The sequence below is a fragment of the Rhinolophus ferrumequinum genome, chromosome 19 (assembly GCF_004115265.2).
Source record: "Rhinolophus ferrumequinum isolate MPI-CBG mRhiFer1 chromosome 19, mRhiFer1_v1.p, whole genome shotgun sequence".
Classification (NCBI taxonomy): domain Eukaryota; kingdom Metazoa; phylum Chordata; class Mammalia; order Chiroptera; family Rhinolophidae; genus Rhinolophus; species Rhinolophus ferrumequinum.
The window spans coordinates 52007543-52034501 of record NC_046302.1 but is presented as its reverse complement, the minus strand read 5'-3'; the positions used below and the strand labels follow the sequence as shown (position 1 = coordinate 52034501).

At 39.8% G+C, this 26959-nt stretch overlaps 1 protein-coding gene across 4 annotated transcripts in view; it reads right to left on the bottom strand.

The window, feature by feature from the left end:
• The window catches only part of CDH7 (cadherin 7), a 127844-nt gene extending 116439 nt beyond the window's left edge, over positions 1-11405 (bottom strand). Inside the window, exon 1 of one of the 4 annotated variants that reach the window (XM_033087710.1) lies at positions 11285-11405. The gene's annotated coding sequence lies outside the window, so the exon portion shown is untranslated. Of the gene's footprint in view, positions 1-9688; positions 9792-9957; positions 10092-10476; positions 10698-11284 lie in introns of those variants that run through there. The other 3 variants (XM_033087709.1, XM_033087712.1, XM_033087711.1) reach the window with 3 other exon arrangements.
• Between the last annotated feature and the right edge of the window lie 15554 nt (positions 11406-26959).

Below are 26959 nucleotides of genomic sequence, written 5' to 3'. Positions count from 1 at the left end.
CAGCAGCACAGGAAAAAACCTTTTTTCTAAATGTCTACTTATTTCAGTTACAGAATTCTGATTATGCAAGAGATATAAAATCAGTTATAAAACAAATTTCTAAACACCCCAAAACACAGAGGAATGAGAATTTATGACAAACTGCTCACTTAAATTACTATAATGCACTGTGGCTTATGAATTAATTTGACTACCTATAAATAAATCGACAATAGAATAATTAAGGTGAAGGATGAATGTTTGTTTTTTTGTTTTATGGTTGCTGTTTGTATTTTGAGGGAGAGGAGAAAAGTACAGTTTTAAGAACTTGAAGCCAAAAGATAGCTCCCTATCAAAGCAGACAATACACTGTATTAGAAGCTTTTCCATCATTTTACCTGTCCCTCCTATAACAGGAATGTCTGTTACTCAGATGATTTCTGACAGTCAAATTGCTTATGGAAAATGCCATATATTGTAGAAGAAAGGTGACATTTAATATGTTAAAATAAATAGCCCACACAACAGGAAGAAACAGGTTGCACTGACTTCAAGCTCTATTCAAATGAATGTATTCATGTTACAAATATTTCTATAAAGTTTTGAAATTCCAGAGGACACTGCAGAATACTTGGGTGTATCGCTACTTGATGTATACTGAGAAGCACCAAAGTGGGTAAACTATTGGAGCATATTAACTGCAGTCTGTGCATTGGACACTCTGTCCAAAATCCAGATCTCGCATCTAAGGAGCAAAACTGAATTTGGTCCATTGAGAAATCACCCTGGGTGGGGTGGGGGGGGAGGGGGCTAATTGTTCTAGACTTAGAATTATAAACAAGTAACTTGGGGTCATGTATTGATATCCTACTATAGGCCCCTCCGTGAGATTGAAAGTCCATTGTAGGGAGATATGAGCTAACCCACCCAACGGAGTGACAGGCTACCTGGAGTTATAGAAGGTAAGTAGGTGCTTGGACAATGGTGCACTCGTGTACAGGATTGTCTCTGACCAGCCAGGAATCACAGCGGGGTCCTCGTGGTGAGTGGCCTGTAGTAGGACCAACTGTCATCATGGTGACAGGTATGATCACTCACGTAGCTTCCTTTCTACTGGTGGCAAACCAGGTTCCTGGGGACAGGTGGGTGGGGTTATAGCTTTCGTGACAAGACTGAGACTGGCAGGTGAAACCAGAGGCCAAAGAGCATTTCCAGTTTCACTCTCTCCTTTCTCGGGAGAGAATAGATTTTCTCATAAAAACAAGGACAAACACTTGGATCCCTGACACACAATTTTTAAAAATGTCATGTGGCTAAATTATATTATTTAGGCTACTTTGTGGATTAAGTGAATTTGATAACATTGTTTCAGTGTGAAAATGTATCTAGCTTCTTAACAACTAAGAGGCAGATGCACTTTAGGAATTCAAAATTGGGGGAGTTCTAACTCAACACGAGTAAAGCCTGGGCATCGGCGTCAGATAAAGGCTCAATTCTGAGTCTGTTATGTCTGGGCTATGCAATCCTGCACAAGTTATTTCAGTTCTAAGAAGGTATGTTGCAGAGATAAAGCCCCAAGCCTCTCCCTTACACAACGAAAATGAGAATAATGGCATTTACTTCATAGGCTTAAATAAACAAATCATGAAAAGCTAAGGATGGAGGCTGCCACGACTAGAAGCGTCAAAACAATAGCTGTTGGAGTTATTATTATCTGGATGATATCTTTTAAGTTGATGGTAGTTAACATTTGTTTGTGAAGTGACGTTAGTTGTCATTTTAATGTGATCTATAGTAAAATGTTTTAGAAAACGCTTATACTGAATGGACACATTCTTGATAGTTCTAGTCAGTGCCAGAGAACTATATGGATTATGAACCAAAAAATCTAGATGGATACAAACAATCACACAAAGCACTTTTTTTTTTAAAAAAAAAAAAAAGAAGAACATGCTGCCTGCTTTCCTAAATGCTTGTCCCCTGTAATTTTTATAAGTTGAAGATTGGCATCAGAATTGGAGAAATTTATTTCAGCTCACTCAGGATGTTCACTGAGCAGGGAGACGAGACACGTGGAGGGGACAGGAACACTGGCGTCTGTCCTAAAACCGCCACTATTTCTGGAGAACCTTGCATCCTTCTGGGATTAATTTTCCACCTTCGCAAAAGAGCTGCTGAACGAAATTATCCTATCGTCTGTCTTTTGCAGGTCTTACGTTCCTGCTTTTGACAATTATATAGAATTGCTTTTGTGGGCTTTTTCTAAGCTATGGAAAGTGCACACTCTCGTTCACGATATAAATTATACAAATGTCTAAGCTCTAATGCTGTACACCTGAAATGGATATAAAATAATAGTGAATGTCAACTGTAACTGAAAAATAATTTTTTTAAAGATCAAAGGTAGAGAGATTTAAGAAAGCCATAGGAATGTAAAAGAAGCATTTGGCATAGTTAGAAAATTGAACATAAATTTTAACGTAAGATGTTTCAATTACTCTTCTTGCCTCTTGAAGATTGTGTGTCCTTAACACAAGATTATGGATTTCTCAAACTAGCTAAAACATATAAAATAAGTGAGTTACAGAGCATGCCATGGGTGATTTACAGCCATCGAGGTGACACTAAAGAAGGAAAGATTCCTGGGAATGCTATTCGTTCCTAGTTAAACCAAGGGTGTTAAAAGCAGCTGATCTGAGTATAAACCTTGAAGAACAGGGATGTCTGCCCTGTCTTTGTATCACAGTACCTAGAACAGAAGCAGACGCATAACTGGCTTTCAGAAAATATGTATGGAATGTTTCTTTTCATTATAATTGACTTCATTTTTTTATATGGAAAATTAACCATATACTAAGTCAGAAGACAAACTCCTTGGTACCTCTATCCTGTTTATGAGTCACACTCATTTTGAAAACAATTCCATTACGTATATTTCTCTACAGTATCTGAAGCATTTGCCAGATTCTTGAGCCAAATGTTCTTTACCTTCCTTGAAGGTCTATAAGAGCGTACAGGATACTTTAACTGGCTGTGTGTACATTACTGGAGAATGAAATGCTCTGATGAAGCAGAAAGATGCCTCCGTAATACCCTTTGTAGAGTGCACTTGTAAAACTAGGAAATTATGTATGGATGATTGTGTTCCGAGTGGGTTTGTTTCATAATGAGTTCATCAATTTGTTTGGTAGTTACTAACTCAGGAATGCACACCCATTATAACAGGGGAAAAGTTGTCTGGTCACCGATCAGCTGTCCCCTTTCTTTATCAGTCTTCTCCCAAATCTTCCTTCCTTTTCAATCAAATCTGGTTTTCAAGGTAAAGCCCAGTACGGTAGTTCAACCCAACTCAGCTTGTCCTGTGTTGGGATATCATGAAAAAAAATGAAGGGCCCTGAACCATAATGAAAAACCTCCCGTAATCTACGGTCATCAAACAGAAGTAACCAACATTTGAACTTGAGATTTCCTATTGCATACCCTCTCCAAACAGACTCCCTATCTTCCCACATACGTGAACATGTATAAAGGTACACAATAATATTTTCAGACATAAATGAATGTGAGCACACAATCAATCACAATCGTTGACTTTTTACACAATGTGTTAAATATTGCCTCACGAATCTGTGCCCCAAAGCAAAACCTGCACCCTTCTTTCTTAGACTTCCAATGTTGTTTGTCTTCTCCCTTTCTTCTGCTTCCTCTCCTATCTGAATTTCACATGCAGGCATCCACCTGGGGCAAGTCACAGCAGAAACAAGCAAAGACCTCTGCACCCAAATTGTGTCGTGTGTCATCTTGTCCTCCGTGGGAAAGCGTAGCCGAGCGACCTTCTGGAGATCCGGGTCGCTGACCTGTTCACCATTACTAGCTCAGAAAAAAGACAGTGCAGAGACATGATGTATGGCATGTAGTTCAGGTAACTTCTGCATATCTGTGCCAACTTCTGGACAGTTACAGATATGTAGCCTTATAACTTTGAGGAGGAAAACAACAGGAATAGGTGATATCTGAGGAGAGAAGAACTGAATAGGGGCCAACCACAGATGTTTAAAAGTGTAGTGGTGGCTACCGAACTGACAATCTAAAATTTAAAAAATTATTTAAGATTGAAAATGTGTATTTGGCTGATGCTGTAAACCTAAAACTTGTATTTTTAAACATTTATAACATTTAATTTTTTTCAAACTATACATACATGAAAAATCACCACACACATAACAACTGTGATCAGCGTGACACACCTTAATCAAGAGAATAAAAACCTCGCAAAGGAAATTGTAAACGGATTGAAGTAAAAAGGAAAAAGACGGGGGGTGAGATTCAGTCAAGCAGTATTTACGAAATCAGCATCACTCATTCGACCTGAAATCACTTTATCATGCTACCTTTTGTTCGAATTATTTCTGTTCAGCTAAGTGGCAAAAAGTATTTCCTAGTAGATGGCTTATTATTCATTTAATCTTAATAGCTGATATTATTTTACCAAAACAAATTACTTATTATAAAATTTTCTGGGATTTTCTGCTCCACTGGAAAACTCTGGGAAACACTTTTAAAAATGAGTTCAAGTAACTATCATACTCTGAATCAACGTTTTGTTCATATCTAAAACCAATGACTAAAAATCCCTTAATAACAAAAACATATTGTGCATCAGCATACCAACAACTGTTCACAAGTAAAAGCAAACCTTCCAGAGCCTGTTCCATCTAAATGAAAGCAACAAGCTAAGAATATAATGAGCAGCATAAAATGGATCCTATTCAGCCACTCCCACTCATATCTAATCATAAATAGTTGTAAACACATGCCTAATTAACAAATAATTTATACATGCTAACCTGCTTTTAAAAGGCACAGTGCTATAGGCCTTCTAGAAATAAGTTGAAGTATAAAATATGGCTATCAATGATATTAAAATAAAATACATTACTATTTTAGGTTTTGTGGCACTTAAATTTAAGCTGGAATGTGTTTTTGCAGTCCAGTATAAGTATCCGATGGTTTTTATTGGTTCAGGGTTTCATTTCATCACAGTTTCTCTAAATGAACAAGATCCTCACGCTTTTGAGTCCTGAGTTTCCATCCGAAGTGGGTCTTCTGCAAGTGTTTTGAAAGCTACTTGGTGTGTATTTCAACCCTAACACATTTTATTATCTATTGGTAGTGCTATCTTATAGTTGTGCCTCCCTTTTAAAGAGACCTACAGTTCACAATTAGGTAGAATGTGATAGCACCAAAATAAATTCAATAATTTGCATTTTCTAGGAAAACAATGGAAAAGATGACACTTGAGGGTGGTCCTTGTACTTGACAGAAAGTAATCCATGAGAATAATAATAATAAAAAAATCCATAATAGATGACTGGCAAACATGCCAGAATCTAACTGATATTCCCCATAATGTTTGCTGGCTGACCTATAAAACATAACAGTACAAGAAATCAGAGTTTTGTAACAACAATAAAATGAAAAGAAAAAAAAAATCTCACTGTTGGCCTATTGGGAGGAAACTGTCATTTCTAAAAGCTGAATACATTCTGACAAGCAACATGTTTTTAAGGAATACTTATGAAGGGTGAACAATATACATGCTTAAAAGGGGAAATGACACCACTTCGCAGCAGTGGTTAGAGGGCACTGTGACGATATTACCATTGCTTTAAGAAGGACCTTCCATTTACTCGTTCTGTTGTATAGTCTGGGGAAAGAAGCATGTTCTTTTTCTGGATATTCCTTGGGTATTAAATGGTATTATTTAAAGTCAATGACAAGACTGCCTCCTGATTCATCCAATGTCTTTTTTAAAGACCTTCATTTGCCCTTGCTTTCCCCAGGACAACTGTCACCTGTCACCAAAGGGGTCCCTCAATGTGATTTATCTCTGTACACAAACTCAGAGTAGTTTGTTTTGCAACAAGGATACTATTTCTTCATTGTTACTTTTCTCTATTTTTAAAGTAGTTCTACTGAATACATTTGGGAGACAAGAAGGGAAAAAGATATATTCTAATGCCTTCCCATTTGTGAATGAGCAGATACTCCCCCAACAGAGAGAAAACAGTCCTGGACCAGGAGCATTTTAAGAGCTGTGTCCACACTATTTCCGACCATAACATACAAGCTCAGTTATTAAGGGCAATATCTACGGGATAAAGAGAATGTCACTTCAGTACTGAAGAAGCTAATTGCTTAGTTCTCCTGAGGGTTCGTGTTAGAGAAACGAACATAAAGAAGTCCCCGAACCTGCGGCTCCACTTGTCTGAAGATTCCTCAAGTAGTAGAAACACAGATGAAGAGCATACTTGAACTGGAACAGACATTGGAAAACCTAAGGCAGTCTCTCCTTCTTTATTAAGGACAAAACTGAAATCTAGAGCATCCGAGTGAAATGCCCAAGGTCACACAGCTAGTTCCTAATAGGAATGAGCGTGACTGGATGCAACGGATAATTTAAAGTGCCTGTTAAACATTTCTCACTCTCATAATGAAGATCTATATTTTTTTAATTCATTATCTTTGGAATTTACCATCTTCTCCAAAATTCAAGAAGAGCTGATCTTCCTTACATTATTATATGACCATGAGTTTGAGTTTTCAACGTAAGAAATAATCACAATTTTCATCCAGGAGGGTCAGGAATGCAGAATAAGAGGGTGAAGGATCTATTGTTTAAGATTATATGTCTTTATGTAACAAATAAAATGGGCAGTGAGCAGTATCCAACTTTAAAGTTGCCCTCCCCCCTTCTAAACATCCCTGGTGATCAAAAAATATGTTCCTACTGTACTGTAACACTGTAGTTAACTGTTTCTGCTGAAATGTGAACAATGGCCCATTCGATGTTTTAGAAACAGGGTACCAACTCGAGAAACTATCTTAGCATATAAGAACGTACGTGTATGGTTACTTGGTTGTTGCTACAAATCCTATCATCTTTAGAGATGACGGTCTGTTCCTAATATGCCCATTATAATAATTCTAGATTTAAATTGCCACCTTCAGCTTCTATTACAGAAATATACTACCATTTAATTTGTCTCACCTATATACCATTGAGAGTCGAGCATTAACTTCAGTAAGTTTAATACTGATGAAACAGCCCTCTTCTTTTGTACATAAAAGGTACATTTTTTTTTTTACATTTTAATGAGTAAGGCTGGGGACGCTCCGTGATATGTGACTTCTCACGTAAAGAAACTGTGATCGAATCCATTAACTGCCTGGGTCAGATAACATTACAACCACAGACCACAACCTCCTACTGTTAACTGGCCTAAATCCTCAGGCAGGGGCCTTGGAAATGAATCACAAGGCTTGTAGTGTGCATCTGGTTAACAGACATGGAATGAAAACTTCTCTAAGTGGATAACAGTCAATTTCAACTACACACAAATAACCTCTGTCATGGGTGAAAAGAATGGGAAAAAATGAAAGGAGGAGCAATAGTTTGTAATTAACTAGAAGCATCCTGTGTCAATTAAAAAGAAAACAAAGTTGCAAAGCACAGTCCTTCTGAGCTATTTACATAATAACAAAGTGATACAATTATATTTAAAGGGTGTTCCTTCATACTTGTACAAGCTATCTTAGCTGTAACAATTTTAACTGTGAATTTACCCTTGCATTTATATCTAGCCAGGTATGACTTAAGGTGACTTTAATAAAAGGCATCATGTTTCAATAAACACATTGCAAAAGAGCTGAAAAGAAATTCTACCAGGATGGAAGTCTGAAGCATAATCTGAAATAAATGTATGGACAGATGTCTGCATATTCATTTGCACTGATCATTTTGTCACTGAGGAGTCTTGCAGAAGGACGAGGGGCATATGTTGGCAGGGGTAGCTTTCTGCAGAACCCACAAATTCCCAGAGGAGGCACTAGAGTACTGCTTGTTACAGCGAGCTCTGCTCTGCTCGTCAGAGGCTGATGGTCACACACAGGACTCTGATCACATGGCTTCTTTCCTTGTCCTCAGCTCCCCTTTAGCACCCCATGTAAAAGCAACTGATTCCTTCATGCCAAGGAGAAAAGCTTCTCTGTCACAGTCAGTTTGCCATCAACTAACACGTGTTAGTTATTTTCGAAGTTTCTGAAACTCCCAACTTAAGCTAAGGCTTTTTGAAGCTTCCAAGCAAGTTAAAAAAATAAATAACTAAAAAATTGGTGTGTGTGAGAGAACCATGATGTGATATACAAACGACTAATGCAATGAATGCAAACCCTTACAAAATCGAGGAAGGCTGAAATCTCGGGCATCTTCACTCGGGCATGAAGAGTCACAACATTCAACAATTCATGGGTTCGGTACATCGGAAGAGATTCTTAAAAGATCTGACAAAAAGTATTTGCACACAAAGACGTATTCACTGCCTCGTGTCAGGATACATTCTGAGAAGTTTATATCAGCTTTGCCCTCCAAAAAACCTAAAATGCAGAATGATAAGGAGCCCAGCAAGGACAGCATGCCTGAGAAGACACAGTGGGATGATGTTTCCATCTAGGAAAGCTGAACGGTGGCTGGCAGGATGCTCCTCACCCTCTCTCTCTTTCACTGGACATTAAAAAAAAACTAGAGTCAATTCAAGGGTAAACTGCAGTAATATAGATGCTTTACAATGACTCTTTTATAAGAAAGGAGAAAGCTCTGTGCTATTAAATCACTAAAAGTAGACTTAAGAGTTGTGAGTCTGTCAGCTGATGGTTAACAATTCTCATGACCTATTGCAGCCCTTAATTACAATAATATGTCACGTGGCAAGTGCACAATGCCCTTTTATTAAAGCTGCAGATCTTAATAGCTTTTAGCAGGGTGCTGGTCTGCACTACTGATTATTGTTCCCTTTATTTTTCTTTCCACAGACTTTCAGCTAGCTTGACCAGATAAGACTATTAACATTGGATGCTACCTAATTGCGTTTGCCACTCCACTCCATATGAAACACTAACCTATAAGTAAGATTTCCACCAAGCTGCCAGTTTGACTACTTGCCTCAATTCTTTTGCATTTTAATTCACTCTGCTCCAAGTGGCCCTGCAAATAATGAAAGGGATTCTTAATGTATTTCCCCTTTACATAGGTAACAAGAAAAGAGCTTAGGTAAACCTAAAATATAACTAGTTCTTTGGGAAAGAAGTAATGGTTGGTGAATTACTGAAAGCTTCCAGTGCAATTCCTTTCCTCCTTAGCTCTTCCCCCTCCTACCAACTTGTCTTCATAAAGACACACTTTAAGCTATTTACATGTTGCTGGCAGTACATGGATGAAAACTTTCCTTAAAAAAAAAAAAAATGCTGCTTCTTACAGCTCCTAAGCTCTTTTAAAATACACGTTTTTGTGATGTTAATCTGACTTTTAAAATACATATTTGTCACTCAGCAGGAGCTATACATTCACATGTCACTTACATTTCTCTATTTTTCCCTCACAAAGTTCTGTGTCTGTACTTCTGCATTGAAAATGATCTGATCACCTGTCTGATGACAGGGATTATGAAGGGTGAGTCCTACTTCAAGATCTGTCACTTAATAAATGATCTAAGAAAGAGGAGCTATTTCTTGCAAAATAAAAGGTGTTTTAAGTATATTCATGCTTCTACTTGCAGATCTCCAAAGCTCTGAGACACCCAATCCTTGACGCCTTCTTCAAAGGGTCCCATTTGCCCAGAGCTGGGTGCACTCAGTGCCAATCCTTACTCACCTCGACAACATCTAAGACATTCGTAAGGTTAACGATCTAAAACGTGCAGCCACTACAGACAACGGGCCCTTCCTCATTAATCCACGCTGAGAGGTCGAATACCAGCAAGCAGCCGGAGTGCCATGTGCAACCACGAAGAAGTCCACCCCGCATTCAGAGCACCCCTTTCCCCAGCGCACCCCTAAGGAACAGTCAGGCGGAAGGGACACAGGATCCCCTGCAGATTCGCGGTAGCAGCAGAATACTAATTACAGCAAAAAGCAAAGCACCCTTAGATGAGTTCTCCCTTCACCGCAGGTACAAGGAGTCCAGAGCGGATGGCAAAGGGCTCCGGCACACGCAGACGCACACCCCCTTCCAGTCTCAGACCGCCGCAGAGCCTGGCGGCCCAGCCGGTGCGGAGTTTGGCCGCCACATATCCCAGGTCCAGGTAGCGGCCACTGGTTCTCCCCTTTGAGGACAGCGGTCCGGACCGTGTTTACCGCTTCGACTGGAGAGCTTTCTGGTCTGTGCTTTCCCTGAACTCCCGAACTCGCGTTGCCCCTGGTGTGGGCCAGCACCAGCTCTCCGGGCCGGGCGCCCACCGCTCGGTGCGCACGCCCGTCCTGCCCGGCAGAGCAACGTCCCACGGCCACAGAGCAGTAACTTGGGGACGCCAGAGAAACTCCACGCGGATCCCCCCACCCGCTTTCCGCTCCCTGCTGCGTCCAGCTTCCAAATGCGCACGCCGAGGGCGCGCGTCTGCCCAGCGGCGCTGTCCCCAGCCCCCAGCAGCCAGACACACTCACCTGGGGCCTCGCTGCCCTCCCCGCGGCGTCGGGCACCTGCCACCCGGGCGTGTGCATCCGAAAGGACGCGCGCTCAGCGGCCGGGCGCCGGCTGGCGCTCCGGGACCCCAGTGCGCGCAGCTCGGCGCGCGGGGCGGACGGGCGGCGCAGGTTCGGGCCCCCCTGCGGCCGCGGGACGCGGGCGCCCGCCCCGATCACAGCCCCCGCCGCGGGGCGCGGGGCGCGGGGCGCGGGGCCGGGCCCAGCCCCGGCCGCCGGCTTCCCCGGGCGGCTCCGACACCGGGTCCGAAGCGGCGGGGGCGCGCGTCCGGAGAGAGGGCGAGAGGCGAGAGCTGGAGGAAGGGGAGTGGGCACCGGGGCCCGGCCCGGGCGGGAGGGCGCGGATCAGGAGGGTGCGCGGCGGCGGGCGCCCGCAGCCAGGGGCGTGCGCGGCCGGCCCGGGGAATCACTGGGACTTGGACACTTCCCGGAGCCCCAGTGAGGGCTGTTGGAAAGGCAGCCGCTCCGCCGCCACGCGCGCACACACACGCGCGCACACCCGCGCGCCCCTCCTCCACCGCCCTCCTGACAGATCGGTACAGATGGAGTCCTTCGCAGGAAAATCCTGAGGAGCGGGGAAAGTAGGAGGGGCCGCAGCCCATCCATCTCGGGGCGAGGTATTTGCATCTGAAAGCGCGGAGCGAGAGGGGAGTTTTGAGAATTTTTGAACGCGCCCTTCCCCCTTCGCCTCCCCGAGCTGTCCTGAAAGCCGTGATCAATTGAGCTCCCGAGGCATGTAGGCAAAGTCATAAAACTAAACAGAACTTACCGTTTCCTTGCGTGATAGTTTTGCCCTTTCAATCTCCTCGGACTGCCCTAGTTCCACTTTCTTTACTTGCAGAAAATGTCCTCCCCTGCTGGGCTCTCTAATGCAAAACTTCCGTGGTGCATGATTTACGCGCTAGGGGGGATGGAGGACCCTCTGGAGGTGGGGAAGGGGGTCCGGTCATTTATTTAGAACGCGCCGCAGCGGGTGGAGTTGAGCACGCTTTGTTTTCCTCTCCCTGCTCTGGTGCTAGATTCCACCTGATGGCTGCGCGTTCCGTCCTAGAGGTTAAGAAGGTAAATAGATCATTGGCAATTGTGTTTGTTAACATTTTTCTCCTTCTGCCAAAGGAACTCGCCCTGCTTCTCTTATCCATCCTTCACATCCTTAACAGCCAATGTTCGGATGATGGTTACGTGGGCATAGGCTTGGTTGGTCAGTCAGCACCTTGGTTCACTCAAGCACACTTGCTTTTCCCCCAATCCATCACCTCCCGCCCATTTAGCGTGCATTTCTCCTCCTCTATTTAGTATTTAAAACTGAATTCTATGCTAGTAATTCTAACAGCAAACATTTTTTGAGCTGAAGTTCCAGATAGTAGGCTAATCTGTGTACTTAACACTGTGCTTCTCTGTCTGGTCAAACCAAAACCTTCCCCGCTCCAGACCTGCCTGGATGGCCATTTCATGGTCCACTTCCACTCAACTGCCCATCGTCACCCAAACTCAGGATGTTTAACAAAGAGTTCCTTATATCTTAGATATCACCTTGGATTTCCCACTATGCACTTCTTTGTCTGGGGCTCCATGGTTCATCAGGTATCCAGACATTTAAACCTTGGCTTCATCATTGAGGCCTTTCCTGTGTGCGTGTGTGTGTGTGTGTTAAATCCTCATTTTTTCCTTAATGTCATACATCTATAACTTCACATTTGTCTTGCTTTGTCTAATGAAATTCCTTCTGGGCTGGGACCTGTTTTTACCATTGTTCTGGACTAAAAGCTTCAGAAAGGCAAAGAGTGATATTCAGTGTGATGAAGACCAAGTGTGGCCCGCGGTGAATATCCATTAAATCAGGGAGTGAATATTTGTCTCTCCGTCAGCCATAACATAACTCCAAGCACACCAACCTATCTGTCACCTGCTTGCTGATGGCCTGGGTCTTCCACCTGTGAGAGATGGTGGTGTGATCAGGAATCAGGTACTGTACCATGTTCATTAAACTAGCTTTTTTTAATGAAAAGACATCACATAAGGAAAAAAATAATAAATTACCACATTTTTTTAAAAGTTATTTTTGTTATACTTTTCCTCAAATTTTTCCTCTTTTGGTGCCTCTGCATAAAAGTTCATCACGTTGGGGCTTCCGTCTTGAATGAGATGTTTCCATGCTAAACTGCCTTCCTTTAAAAAAAAAAAAATAAAAAGAATTCTTAAGCCATAAACTTGACACAGATTCTAGAAGAGGTCAAATGTGTTCAGTTAACCAGAATATTGCTTCTGATCTGACATTAACAAGCTTAATCCTCCAGGAAGGTCTAGTTTCCTCTACACACAGAGGATACAACGTAGCAGTAAAGGTTAAAACCAGGGATGATCAGACAGTAACTGAAGGACACATCCTTATCTAAAGAGGTCACAGAGGTCTCTCTCTAAGGACATGGCACGTAAGCTGAGATATGATGAGAATGAGTTTGATTTGTGAAGCTCTACAGGAAAAAAACAATCTGGGTAGAATAAACAAATGTCTGCAGAAGGAAAGATTTGGGTGTATCTGAGAAACATCTTGGTTTGGTAGCTAAGGGCAGAAGAGAGCTAAATCACTGAGAACTAAGAAGTTCTAGAAATTCTGAGGAGTTATGGGTAGGAAAACATAGACGTGGTAGAAAGTAAAAAGCACTTACATACTCCTAAGGCAAGCTCTCAAAATGTTGGACCATTATGGTTTCTTGTGAATGTCTCTCCCAATCTAAAATTGTAAATACTAGAAATATACCTTTTCATTATGCAACGCTTAGCATTTCCCTGAGGATGCCTATATTCTTCCAATTATTTAATTAGCTGTGCTTCCATCATATAACTTTTAAAAAAAAGCACTTAGAGAGATTTCTAGTTGTATACACAAGGTCGGACAATTAAGTTCAAGAACTCATCCTAGAAAAAGTGCTACATACCTCATTGCTGAATATCACTATGGTCACCTTCAAAGTACTCCCCTTGGGAAGCTATGCCCTGACACCAATGCCTAGTCCACCCTTCAAAGCAATTTTGGAACTCTTTTTTCTGGAATGGCCATCAGAGCTGTCGTCATATTACCCTTGATGTTCTGAATGTCATCAAAATGTCTTCCTTTCAATATTTCCTTTATCTTTGGGTAAAGAAAGATGTCATTGGGAGCCAGATCAGCTGAGTAGGGAGGGTATTCCAATAGTTATGTGTTTACTGGCTAAAAACTCCTTCACAGGCAGTGCTGTGTTAGTTGGTGCATTATTGTGATGCAAGAGCCATGAATTGTTGGCGAAAAATTCAGGTCATCTAACTTTTTCATGCAGCCTTCTCAGCATTTCCAAATAGTAAACTTGGTTACCTGATTGTCCAGTTGATACAAACCCATAATGAATAATCCTGTGACATCAAAAAAGGTTAGCAACATCATTGCAACAAGTTTGTGAACTTAATTGTCACCCCTCTTACTCACTAACTTGGTAAATGTTCACTGAACCCCTGCTGTGTGATCCTTAGACTAGGGTGATGGGAACATGGAGATGAATAACACGCAGTTCTGATCTTCAGGTACCTTCTAATCTGTTGTGACAAAAAGGAGGTGGATACATCTCCATACACTATGATAAGCATTGTGACGAGGTATGCACAAAATGTCACCTATGGGAGAACATAAGAGGTCAGATGATTAAGTCTTGGAAGGGAAGAGGAAATGTCTGCAATGCACCATGAGGATAATGGGTACCACAGGAGTTTTCCGAAGAGAAATTACCATAATTACAGGAGAACAAGGAACAGCCGGGCAGCCTTTTACGTCAGCTTTGGACTGGAGGTGAAGGATATTTAGGAAATTCCTGCAGAAATCCAGAAGTGAAAAGTGTTGGCCTGGATTCTAGTTGTGGCTCTAATGTGTGAGAGTCTCTTGGATGTAATCAGAAAACATAAGTAGATTTAAAGACTTCTTGATTACAGTTTTTAAGAAGGGAGCATAAAATAAACACTGAAAGAAGATAGACATGCGTACATTTGCATCATGGAATCACCCTAGCCATCTCACTGGTGACGGTGCCTCTCACAGAATGCTAGACTGGAAAACTCCAAGATCTCAGATAATACAACTGTTTTGCTGCCTAGATGTTCTCAGAGGCTCCTGCTTCATTATGCAAAAAGTCAGTCTGTCCAAAACTGAATGCCTACGTGGAGATTATACTTCTCAGTTAAAGGGCCCTGCAGACATTCACAGAATAAAGGAATGCTGAGACAGCACAGAATTATTTAGGAAATGCCAGGATGCCTAAGTGGGTCTAAGGAATTCTCTCCTTTGAAGTTCCTCTGGCTGAAAAAGAGGGCGCCAGGCCATTCAGGAGCCTCCATCCTTAACCACAAGGACAATCAGCAATCAGCAGTCTGGAATGAGGGACGAAAACCCTAGGAGAAGATTTCTTCCAGTCGTTCAATTTGTGTTGCGCAAGTTGCCACATGGGCTCTGAGGCTGCAAATAGCTGACTCCTTACCTGAAAAACAAACAAACAACAAACAAACCAACAAAAAATCCTCACAGAAAGGAAATGGGCACAAAATGACACATAGTGGGCCTGGAAACCCAAAGTGAGGAATCCATCTTTCCCCTCACCTAAGCAAAGGACGATATTGGGACTCTCAGTTCCGGTCTCCTCCAGATAGCCAGGACTTCTCGGAGCTTCAGAGTATCTGAGACTTTATGGGTCATCGGTTATCATCTTTTAGCAGAAATAGAAATTTCTTCTGCTACAGGTCAAATTTCTCAACATGCTTTCTTCTGAAGTGCAAACTCAAATTGATAAATGTGTGAGTTGGTTTGGGTATGGAATACCAACGCAAGGGGAAGTTGACTTATTTAAACAGTAGATGATACTATGGTGTGCCAGTGTATCTCTGAGGGCATAATAGTTGGAACACAAATTACGTCCCAAAAAGTAGCTCAAATCAAAAATGTCAGAAATATCATAACAGAGAGACCTGTGCTGTCTCTTCCATTTACAGTTGCTTTGTAAAAGCCTTCTAAACCCATCAGAAAAACAGTAATGTACATTTCTGCTAAACATTGCTCTATCACTCTGCGATAAGCCATAGAATCTTTAAAAAAAAATGGATTTCCCCAAGAAACTCATTTCAAAAATATTTATTGAGTGTGTGCTGTGTCCCAGGTTTAATGGTGCACACACCACACGCTGCAGGAGCTACGAAGGGAGGTAAGGCCAAGGCCCCAGGGAATATTCCAGGCACATACACAACTGTAAAAAGAGGAGAGAGGAAGCTAAACTCAGTAAGAGAACAGCGAGCAGTGAGGTATGGCCTTTGAAGGAGAAAGATAACAGTAGTTTATGGTTTAAACACCATAAACCAATATGACTTTTCACTTGGGTCTGGGACATGAGCTGTATATATAGACAATAAGAGACGGAAGACTATCAGGAGAGTATTCAGAGCACTTTAATCAATCTCCAAGGAGCAAATGGATTTAATAGGGGAATTATTTTCCCCAGATAAAATTAGATTCTTATGCATAATCCTCTATTCCCCCTAGACAGTTTGGGGGCTCCCTAAGCATGCATTCACTTGTCCCACGTATCTTTGGGACACTCTGTCACCTGTGCCCATTGCACTCTTCTCAGCAGCAATGACCTGAGTGTCCCCTGCGTGCAGATGCAGAGCGAGATTGCTCTGGCTTCTGCAGGTTTTATGGCTGGTGCCACGCAGTTCTGTTTAGTGCCCTTGTAACACACATAAAATGTGCATGTAGGAATGACCCTGCTTCCGGCAGCAGTGTGGAGCCAAGAGCATAGCTCTCTAGAGTACATGACTTTTCAGGCTAAACTCAGATTCAGAAGGAAAATCCAGGAGGGAACTATATGAGAGGATACTATATACCTTACGAAGAAAGATTACATGAAATGAGCCAGTTTCTTCAAAGGTGAATTTTTAGGAAGGTAAGCATGCTTGATAAAATACTGAGAGCAGCCACTCCAGAAAATACTTATGGTTAAGGAAAACAGTAGTCTTTTTATGAACTTGAACTACTTCAGGCACAAAGGTGAAATCTGACGCACTCATTATCTTTCCAACTGTAAGTGGTTCCACTTTCCACTTTTAGGTCTGAGTAATTATAAAAAAACAAAACCTGCATCTCTCCTTCTAAATCTAACAAAATGGTCACTGTAGACTCCAAATTAAGGGAGGACCCTTACTACAAAAGATTTAAAAAATAACGATTGAGACTAATATATTAGCACCAACATAAACAAATGAGACCTCATGAACAAAATAAAGCACAGTATTTCCTAATGCATTTGTCTATTTTGAGAATAAGTTGTGGTGAAAATGAATACTCATTATGCCATGTTTATTTAGTTAGGGCTTTTTACATCTAATGCTGAGAAAAAAATATTACAGTAAGTAACTTAAAGATTTCCTTCCAAATAATGGTCTAAAAGGGTTAATGAGCCTCAGTAAACAAATAAATTACCACCAGTCGTGCGAGGACAACTGGGCTCAATACTTTATGTGTGAAATGACCTACATAAGACAGCTTTGAAGATACTTATGCATATTCCCTTATTTTATCAATGATGAAACTGAAATTTAGAAAAATAAAGGGATTGGTTCATACTCTCATGACACAGGTTTGGGAATAAGAATCAAAACCCAGGAATGAAAGCATGCTGGTTGGTCCATGTTTCAATATCCAATGTGGGGTTCCCAGAAATGCTAGATATTCAGACGTTGTTATTATTTGATATTTTGCATTTCAAATACCAAGAAGTACTTTTTTGTTTACATTTCATCGTTTTTCAAGGCAATGGAGAAAAAAAATTGGTTGTAGGCTTTCTCGTTTTTAATTTGATATTTTTTATAGCTTGGACAGTAATGAATTCATAATTATAAAAATGAAAAATATTTTCATAAATAATTCCGTAGACATGGCTTTCCATCACACCTTAAAATTTTATTTAAATACCAAAGTAAATGATAATTCTCATTAGGAGAACATGAATTGAATAAGTTGGTTGCTTTGGGGTAACAGGCCTATAATTTGGAGGCTCTACAGTCAAATGAAAAGCTCATAGCAAGAAAGCCATGTGGTATTAGAATCCACATTGATTGATGATTCACTTCTTTACCATATGAAATATCAGTATGAAATACCACCCCAAAATTAAATAATTTAAAAAAACTAAATGTTTATTTAAAATATAGTTATGAATAAAAATAGTTCTATCACTTGTTACCAAATTATTAGGTACTCTTTAAATATTTAAATGTTCCTCTACAGATTAAGGCAAAATATATCTTTCTGAATTTCTGAAAAATGGCTCCTTTACTGACCTAGCAGATTTGCCCAGTTTATGTCTCATGTTTGAGTGAATACAAAAAGGAACAAAACAAATGCTTTAGGTGTTTCACTTATTGAACCAAGGTGTACAGTTCAGGGCTCCTGTGATTACACACAATCTGCAAACATGTTTGGCCCACATAGTTTTTTTTTTTTCCTACTTTTTCTTTTTCTTTTGTCTTCCAGAATTTGGTACGGGGAGAGTATACATACAAATCTCTATTTCTGACTTCTAACACACTGAAAATCTGACCACACTGAGGCTGCGTTTTCATATTATAAAGTGTGACTGAAGTTGAGGATTCTCTAATCCCTTGAGAGGAGACATGTACACTCCAGTTTACCTTAGACAGCTTACTCCTTAATTTAACTGTCGGATCTTGGTAGGTATATACATTTAGAATTCCTAGTATGGAAGGGAAAGTGTCTTAGTCTGCTCTCAGTGCTGTAACACAATACTGTAGACTGCAGGCTTCAAACAACAGACATTGAGTTCTCAGGTCTGGGGACCACAAGTCTGAAATCAGGGTGTCAGCATGGCAGGGTTGCAGTAAGCACTGTCTTCCTGGCTGGTAGACAGTAGCTTTCTTGCAGTGTCCTCACATGGCCAAGTGAGAAGTCTGTTGTCTCCAGCCCCTTATGTGGGCACCAATCCCATCACCCTCCGGAGCCTCATCCAAATCCAATTACGTCTCAAGGGCCCCACCTCCAAACACCATCACATTGGGGATTGGGGCCTCAACATATGAATCCAGGGGGAAACCACATACTCAGTTTTTAGCACGAGCTGTACAAGTAGGCAGATTAAAATTCTAAAGACTTTTTTTTTTTTTCATTTAACCATTAGGCACAATTAGATCTTACTTTCTTGTGTATGGAAGTTACCTGTATGGTGTATCTGAAGTGATTGGAAAGCTCACTATTGGCCCATCTGCATGACCACATTGCTTAGTACCACCTACGGGGGGACACATCTATTCTATCATATGGCAGTCTGCAAGTGACTTTTGATTTTTTTAATTTCCCATTTTATTTATGCTATCATGGTTTTCCAGGCTCGGCACACCTATGGATTTAAACGGGATCTCAGCATTTAGATAAATCTGTTAGAAGCAAGAAAATCAACACATGAATCATCCCATCTCATGACACTAATTATGAAACCCTCTAGTAATGTCAGCTGACCCGTCCTGATGGGATGTTCTAGATGGTGATTAACACCCACTTTGTATGAATCCCTTTCTTGAAATAATACCACTATTGCAATTGTGTTCACCATATTCTTCCATATTTATAATGCACGATCTTTACATTCCTAAATTCTACTTTTTATACTGAATTTGTTTTATTATTTTTACTTTTGGTTTTAAAATAGGCAAACTTGATCATCATTAATGGAGTCATAGGAGGTATGAATACAATATCGTACTTTCATATTGTTGATTGCACATATGTAAATAGGATTGGAAGTATAGAAGTATAATTATGCAGTTAAACGAAAAGGAATGTTGTTAAAGTCTTTGAGGCATTAGCATTTTAATTTTAATTTTGGAATAAAATACATTATTACCGATTTTAACTAGTAAGTGTAAAGGACATTTAGAAACAATTATGAAGTACGTCACATGTGAATATACTATGTTGGCACAAGAATCAAAGGACCCATTATATTTTTTAAAGAAATGTATAAATTCAGATATTTTCAGAAACATGTCTTTATTATAAATAGGACATGTATCATGCTTTTAATCTATACAAATCTATCAATCTCTTAATAGACAAAAATCTTTATCTTTAGATTTTTCAAAATTATGTGAAGGATTCCAAAAACATATATCAGGTCAACAAAAGTATAGGTATTGGCATTGGGTTTTATTTGTTTTGTTGCATTTTGTTTGAAGAAACAGAAGGCTGCAGGAGGTAATACATATATCAGCTGCATCATATCTTGTTTATATGGCAAATTGTCATGGTTGGAGTGAACAAAATTGCTCATGAAAAATACGTTGTGGGAAAAAAAAAAGCAGGTAACTGTTCCTACATAAATTATCTAAATTGAATGGTTATTGCAGCCCAATTGTTAGGTAATTGGAGTAAGATGAACAGATCAAATTCAAGGCAAAAAAAATAATCAGTGTGAAATAGTCATTTTTACCAAAAAAAATAAAGAAAAAATAAAGAACCTAACAATTGCTCCCTAAACTGTCTGGACTGAGTATAAAAGTTAAGAAAACTCAAAAGTAACAGATGTGAAAGAATGTACACCATAAATTCCTTCACATTTCCGATTAACTAAGTGTAAGACTGACATATCAAGAATGAATGCAAGTAGGGGGAAAATGTAACTTTGCTACATTAAGTCCATGAAGCACTCATTAGAGAGGATTTTTTTTTTTTCCTGGCAGTTTCATCAGGGGGAAAAAAAAAAAAAAAACTCCTTCATGCCCATTCTGACAGAAGGCACAAAGGCCTCCTCTGTGTGTGGGGAAACATGTCCACACTCCTTTCAGTTGAGGGCTTTTATTTCACCCCTGTCAACAGGAACTCAGTCCCCTTTTGAAACGTATTGTCCTCAGCTAAGACCCTTGTGAAAGGCAACAGATGTTGCTAAGATTATACCAGCCTGTCCTGCTCTCCTGTTTCAGTTTTAAAGGAAGGCAAATTGAACCCGAGAGGAGAAAAAAAAGAGAGGCCAAGCCCGGCTTTAAATCATTGGACCATTTGGCACTTGAGGGAAAGTGTTTGCACATGCTCTGCCGGCCTGGCAGGAAGAGCTGAGCCTTTCACGTTCGGCTTGAAGCCCGGCCTAATGGGATGCTCAGTGGTCCTCACGCCTTTCACATGAAGCAGCTGCCTCTGATTGCCAGAACAAATTGAGGTGATTCAAGCCACCAGCAGGGCTTAAGTATAACTTCCATTCACCGGGAAAGGAGGAAAAAGCTCAGAACAGACCAACTAGGGTTGCCCACAATAAACCGTAGGATTAGATTTGATACACTGGCTATGAAGACATGTTCATTTTGAAAAGTAGGCCATAATGACATAAAAAACTACAAGAGAGGTATATGAATGACAATGAAGGGAGCCAGTACTTGGCCTTTATTAAGTTATACCTAATTATTAAATGCTCTATAGTCCTGTGTCTTCCTGACACCTGAGGAATTCTCAATGTCAGTTAGATAAAAAAAAACTCTTTAGGCGTACATAACACATACGAGAAGGCTGAAGACATTTATAAAGAAAAAGACACCCATTAAGTAGGAAGTGATTTTAAGCAAAGTGATGGTTAGGAAAAATTTGATAGATCGTATACTGATTTAAGCATAAAATTATCTGAGTAGTTTAAAACTAATATGATCAATTTATTCCCAAAACAAAGAAGAAAAAGTAAAATGTTCTTACGATAACAGAAATTAATTACATAAAAAACAGCATAAATTGATTGAAAGGACACTATCATTTTTAATCAGGGCTTACGAAATAGTTCACGAAATTTTAAAGGACATGCTTCCAAGATCTCATATTTACTTTTAAAATAAAATGTCCCTGATGCATTTGTTGAGATAAAAACATTAAGCAAATATTGTCTAAGAATAGATGAGCCTCTTTTTCTTCTTTGATGGAATTATATTCTTTAAATTAGTAGCATCAATTCCACCTTTTTCAATTCCCCCGATTTATTATTGTGTTAAAGTTCAGGATAATTATTCCATGAGCTCCATTCAATCCCACGTCTCCCATTTATCTGTAGTGGTGAGCTTTTTATGTTAGAACTTTTGCCTCAGAATATTTTTCTTCTTATCCCCACTAGAACTGCCATTATGGAGGATGGGTAATATTCCTCGTTCATATTCAAAGAATTTAGTAGAAAATCCTGCATAGTATAGGCACTCAGTCAGTAAATGAGTTATGTTTAAATATTAATTTAAACTACTTTGGTGTATAATATCATCACAAAAAATAACATGCAAATATATGAAAGACACCGCACATTTTCCCAACCGTCATTAAGCATACAGGACATGTTTCGACTATGGTAGTCACCTCCTAAATTATGAGGGACAAATTATTTTGTCAAGTGAGAAATCACTGGCCTTTGCTTCACTTAAGTGAACACTGACCTTTCAGTGAATTCCATGGTCATTTAAATAGAGATTGGCTCTACTCTTTCAGAAAAGATTATCTAAATTCTGAATAGTATTTAATACTGGGCTCTGTTTCATGTGGCATCTATATTTTGCTCCTGTGTGTAGCTCTTTTCATGATAGGTTATTTACATATTCTTCAACTTACTCCTTGCTTAATATATCTTAAAATTGTACTATGCCAAGAAATGATGTCCCTAAGGTCTAGAATTCACATGGACTTTGGAATTTAGCCACGAGTTCTTTTGATGTGAATTAGATGCAAATGGAAGTATTTCTTCAAGAAATACTTGAAGAATGGGAAATGGCATTTCGGTTTTGGAAGTTCATTACCTTGCTGATACTGGCGCTAATAGCTCCATACCAAATATAAATTCACTGTATTGATCTGTTAAGAGTTGACACCAGAGGATGCCTGGTAACACAATGAAATTTACAGTGAAATTAGCAGCAAGGAAGTTAGTTCCTGAGTATAAATTGTCATAGAAAATGAAGACATTTGGCACGGGGGAAATGGAGCCAGTGACATATTGTGAAAAAAACAACAACAACAAAAAAAAACAGTTTATCAAACACATCTCCCAAACCACTGGGGGCAATATATTATAACACAAGTATATAAAATATAAATAGACAGTTTTTTTAAAAATCAGGTGACCTGTAGTTGGTAAAACACGACAGAGCAATGTATTAATCATTCATAAGTGTTCTTTTTTTTTATTTTTAGAATAACGTTCAAAGATTAGTAACACTTTTAACCTGTGTAACTCTAGGCAACAGGATATGAATGAGAGAAAATGATCCTAAGATAATTAGACGTTCACGTGAAGAACGGTAGCACTTGCAGTTACAGTACACGAGCTAGGATACAATTACAGCAGCTGTCAATCTTCCTGCTTCTGGCAGAAGCTGCTCACCAGACGGGTCAGGGAGATATTCCCCCTCCCCCATGGGATCGTATTGTGAAATTAAGTGTGTTATGGGAGACTTATTCCTCTCAGAGAAACATCTGGCATTGGCCGCCAGATGAGATGGACCCTCTGTCTGTTCAGGATGCGAACTCCATTTTTTCTCACAAAAAGATTGCTTCTACCTATTGATGTCCTATGGGTTTTACGTCTGTGTTGTGACCCAGTCTTCAATTCTTAAAGAGTGTTGAATTTTTGTTGAACATCCAAAGGAACAAATGGGGAAGCATTTGGAAGTAGGGCCCAATTATTACTGAATTTTTATCTGTCTTTATTGAACACATAATATAACACAAACAAAAGATGAAAACTATCCACAGTGACAGGTCAAGCCTGGCAGCTGCCCATCAATAGTGGTCTTTGATTGACTTCACGGGCATTTGAGCAGAGGACATTTTTCTGCCTGCCTTGAACTGCACGAGGTCAGGAACCCAAGTTCTCCTCGGTGGAATGGGAGCAGGACTCACACCCACCTCACTAGCTTGAGAGGAAAACCCTGCTTGGACTCTTCTGCTCTTTCCCTTCCCAGAGTGACCTTGGAGGCTGCATGGAAATATGGCAGAGCCATTGTCCGCCTGGGTCATTTGGTGGTTTTGCTTATCTTCCCTGAAACATTATCTGAAAGCTAAATAACCTTCCATCTTTTGGGTCCATTGCCTCTCCATTATCACAGTTTTCCTACCTTCATGCATTAACAATTTTCATTTTTACAAGTTCTGATTCCCTTTCATGGGAACTCAGAGTCTCTAAATAACTGTAAGCATAGTATACTTATTTACTTTTTAAATTTAATATTGAAAAATATACCATATATATAGTAATATATATATTGTATAGAATTTAAATACATCCTACTGATTTGTTTTAGTACCTACCACCTTTTCAAAGTTCTTTCCCCTCCAATTTGCTACTTCCAGATTGAGGCGCTCATCACGAAACCATATAGTGTTGGGGTTGGGTATCTGTCTGTTGAAAGTCAAAAAGAATGGAAGGCCATTTATTTCAGAGACACTGTAGTATCTCTGTTAGAAGCCAAGAAGCCTTGTATGTAACTTACTTCTTACCTGGGATCTCTATGGTGTAAACCAATGATTACTGGAGTGAGTCACAATGGAGCTTCTCTCTTTGTATTAGACCTTAATAATATATTTTATGCAATCATTGATATAACTGAACGCAGCCTTCATCCTGGAACTGATTTTAAGCAACAGGAATTTGCAGTGGAGTTTAAAATTGTTTTTCTGTACATATTCACCCACATGTGTATGTTTTAACTTTAATTAATTCCACTTTAAGAAATTTAAAAGGTACTATTTAATTCAACATGATGTATAGCAGCTGTCTTCATCTGCAAAGTGTACTCAAAGGAATCTCTTTCAGCAAATGGAGTCTACACCCAGACATCTCACTTTGCATACTATGGGGACGTCAGCATGACTTCTCAGTGACAAACCCCAACTAATCAGGAGAATGAGACAAATCCAGTGTAGAAATAACAGAGTAGGAAGTTGCAAATCTGATGATATGTGTGTGTGTACTACATATATATGTTATATATATATACATATATATATACATATGTCTATGTAATATATATACATATATATGTATATATCATGTATCTTATATAGTGTTATACAGATGGTGCAAAAAATGTATACACATTTTAAGAAAGAACTGTATTAAAATTATGCTGATGGTAACCACTTTGAGCACCTCTTGTAATTGCAGAAGTCAAATATGACTTGCATTCATCTTCTGTTAGCTGTATATATTATTACAATTTTAATACAGTTATTTTCCTTTCTTAAAATGTGTATACATTTTTGACACCCTCTGTATATAATACATATTAGCATTTTGTTATGCATATATGTTATATTATTTTATAAAATATATATTTTATTTCTACTAGAGCCAAGGCGTAAGTCCCTGTGATACTCCAGTAGTCGGATATTTCTGCTCTTCTCAAAAGCTTATGGGCCTCCAATAGGGGTCATCATCGCACAATTACACAAGTCTGCAAGAATTCTGGAAAGGGTAAAATGACTTAAAAAATACTCTCATTACAAATTAAATGAATTCAAGAAAATCCAAATAGTACAGAAAATTATAAACAAAAAGAAAATGTTTCACTTCCCTTTTGATTACCATCCCCTCTCCTCCCAAAAAACCACTTTTAACACCGTGACAATTTTTCATAGACCTGAACTTCATTTTCCCTCCTTAGGGAATACATGTCCTCAGCTGAGACACAGGAAATCCCAGTGAGACACAGTGGGCACCACTGAGGCCAGCAGGCCCAGAGGTCATCTGTAGCTTGTGCTATGGCATACTACATGCAGAAAGCCCAAGGGAGCTGTTCCAGGAAGTTCTGAGAGGGATCTGTGCCTAAATGACAGAGAAAAAGCTGTATCTTTTGGTACCGGTTCATTTTAGATTCACAAAAGAATCATAATGAAAATGTCAAGATCAATCTCAAGATTGGTCCAGCAACCTGAGTTCTAAGTAGGGCGACCATATACCCTGGTTTTCCTAGAACCGTCCTTTTTTACAACTCTTTTCCTATTGTGTTTTCACATTTGCTCACTGTTCCATTTCACTCCCAAAAGTGATCTGGTACAGAACTCTGAATTACAAGGTCACTTATGGGACAGCACTGGGTCCAACATGCTACCATGTGGGTTATCTATTCCTGACCTCCCCCACTGCCAACAGTGGCAATTACTGAATTAAATTCACAAAATTTTCAATCAATGAGATCTCAGGAGTCTTAAAGGAAGACATTTCTGTCAAGGAGCTTCATAGGGAGGCAGCCTCAAATCCATCCTGATTCAAGGGTTGGCTCTAAGTCTTGGTGGCTTAGAAAGCTGATTCATCAACACACCCCAGGAGCAGGGGTGGTCTCACGTTATCCAAGCTCAGAAAGAATGATGCACACCAGTTTATCAATTTATAATGAGTAATCTAATTGGAGAGGCAACCGGACACTCCACCTGCAGGCATGCCAAACGGGAAGCTACCCTGTGATCAGGCTGTTACTTGGCAAGCTTTAAGTCAGAATGTTAGCTATGTGATTTACAAGTGTCAAGGTGTCCAGCTAAAGTAGACTCGTGCATGTCTACCCAAACAGGTTATTATTCAATACTGTGCTTCCTTTGTTAACCTCTCTTTCTTATTAACCCTTCTCTAGATATGTTCATCAGCATCGTGTTGTTTTGTTTTCCTGAGCCCTGTTTTATCTGGGAGCTATTGTCTCCTCTTTAAAATGGCCTCTCTGATGTCACTCAATCCATCCGGTGCCACAGTGGCGTCTGTCCAGTTCTGAAGTCCTTCTTTCTCCACTACTCTCACCCAGAGCAGTGCTAGAACCCTGAGCAGGAATATTTCCCCGTAGTTTGAGAGGAAAAGATGTGGGTGAGAGCTTATAGAAAAGCCCAGGGATGGTCACTTATATTTATTGCATATTAGAATGAGGCTGTCACATAGAAACAAGCTTTGGTATCTGAGTGAGGGGCACCTTGAAAAACAACAACAAAAAAAAGGAAACTATTACCATTCAGGAAAAGGCTTTATGAAAGATGGGCATCCTTAGAGTAAAAGAGGAAGTGGCTTCTTAAGATTGATTTGGGGAATGTGCGTAACTATAAGTATGTGCTCTATTGTCATGCACTTCATTTGATTCCTCTGCATCGTATCATATGTCCTACCACACATGAAGTAGTGTAAACTGCTGTGTTTTACTGTCAGACAATATGTACATTTTTTAAATGACAGCATTTGTCCAAGAACTTCTGCAGTATTTGTTAATAAAGTGTACATGCAACAATGATGGCTCTAGGATTCAAGTCCCTTTGGAAAAAATCATGACAGAACCTTCTTTATATTTTAAATGGGGGGTATAAAATCAAAGAAAGTCTTTTGCATTCCAGTTTTTCAATCTATTTCTTCAGTAGCTTCCTTTTTCCACT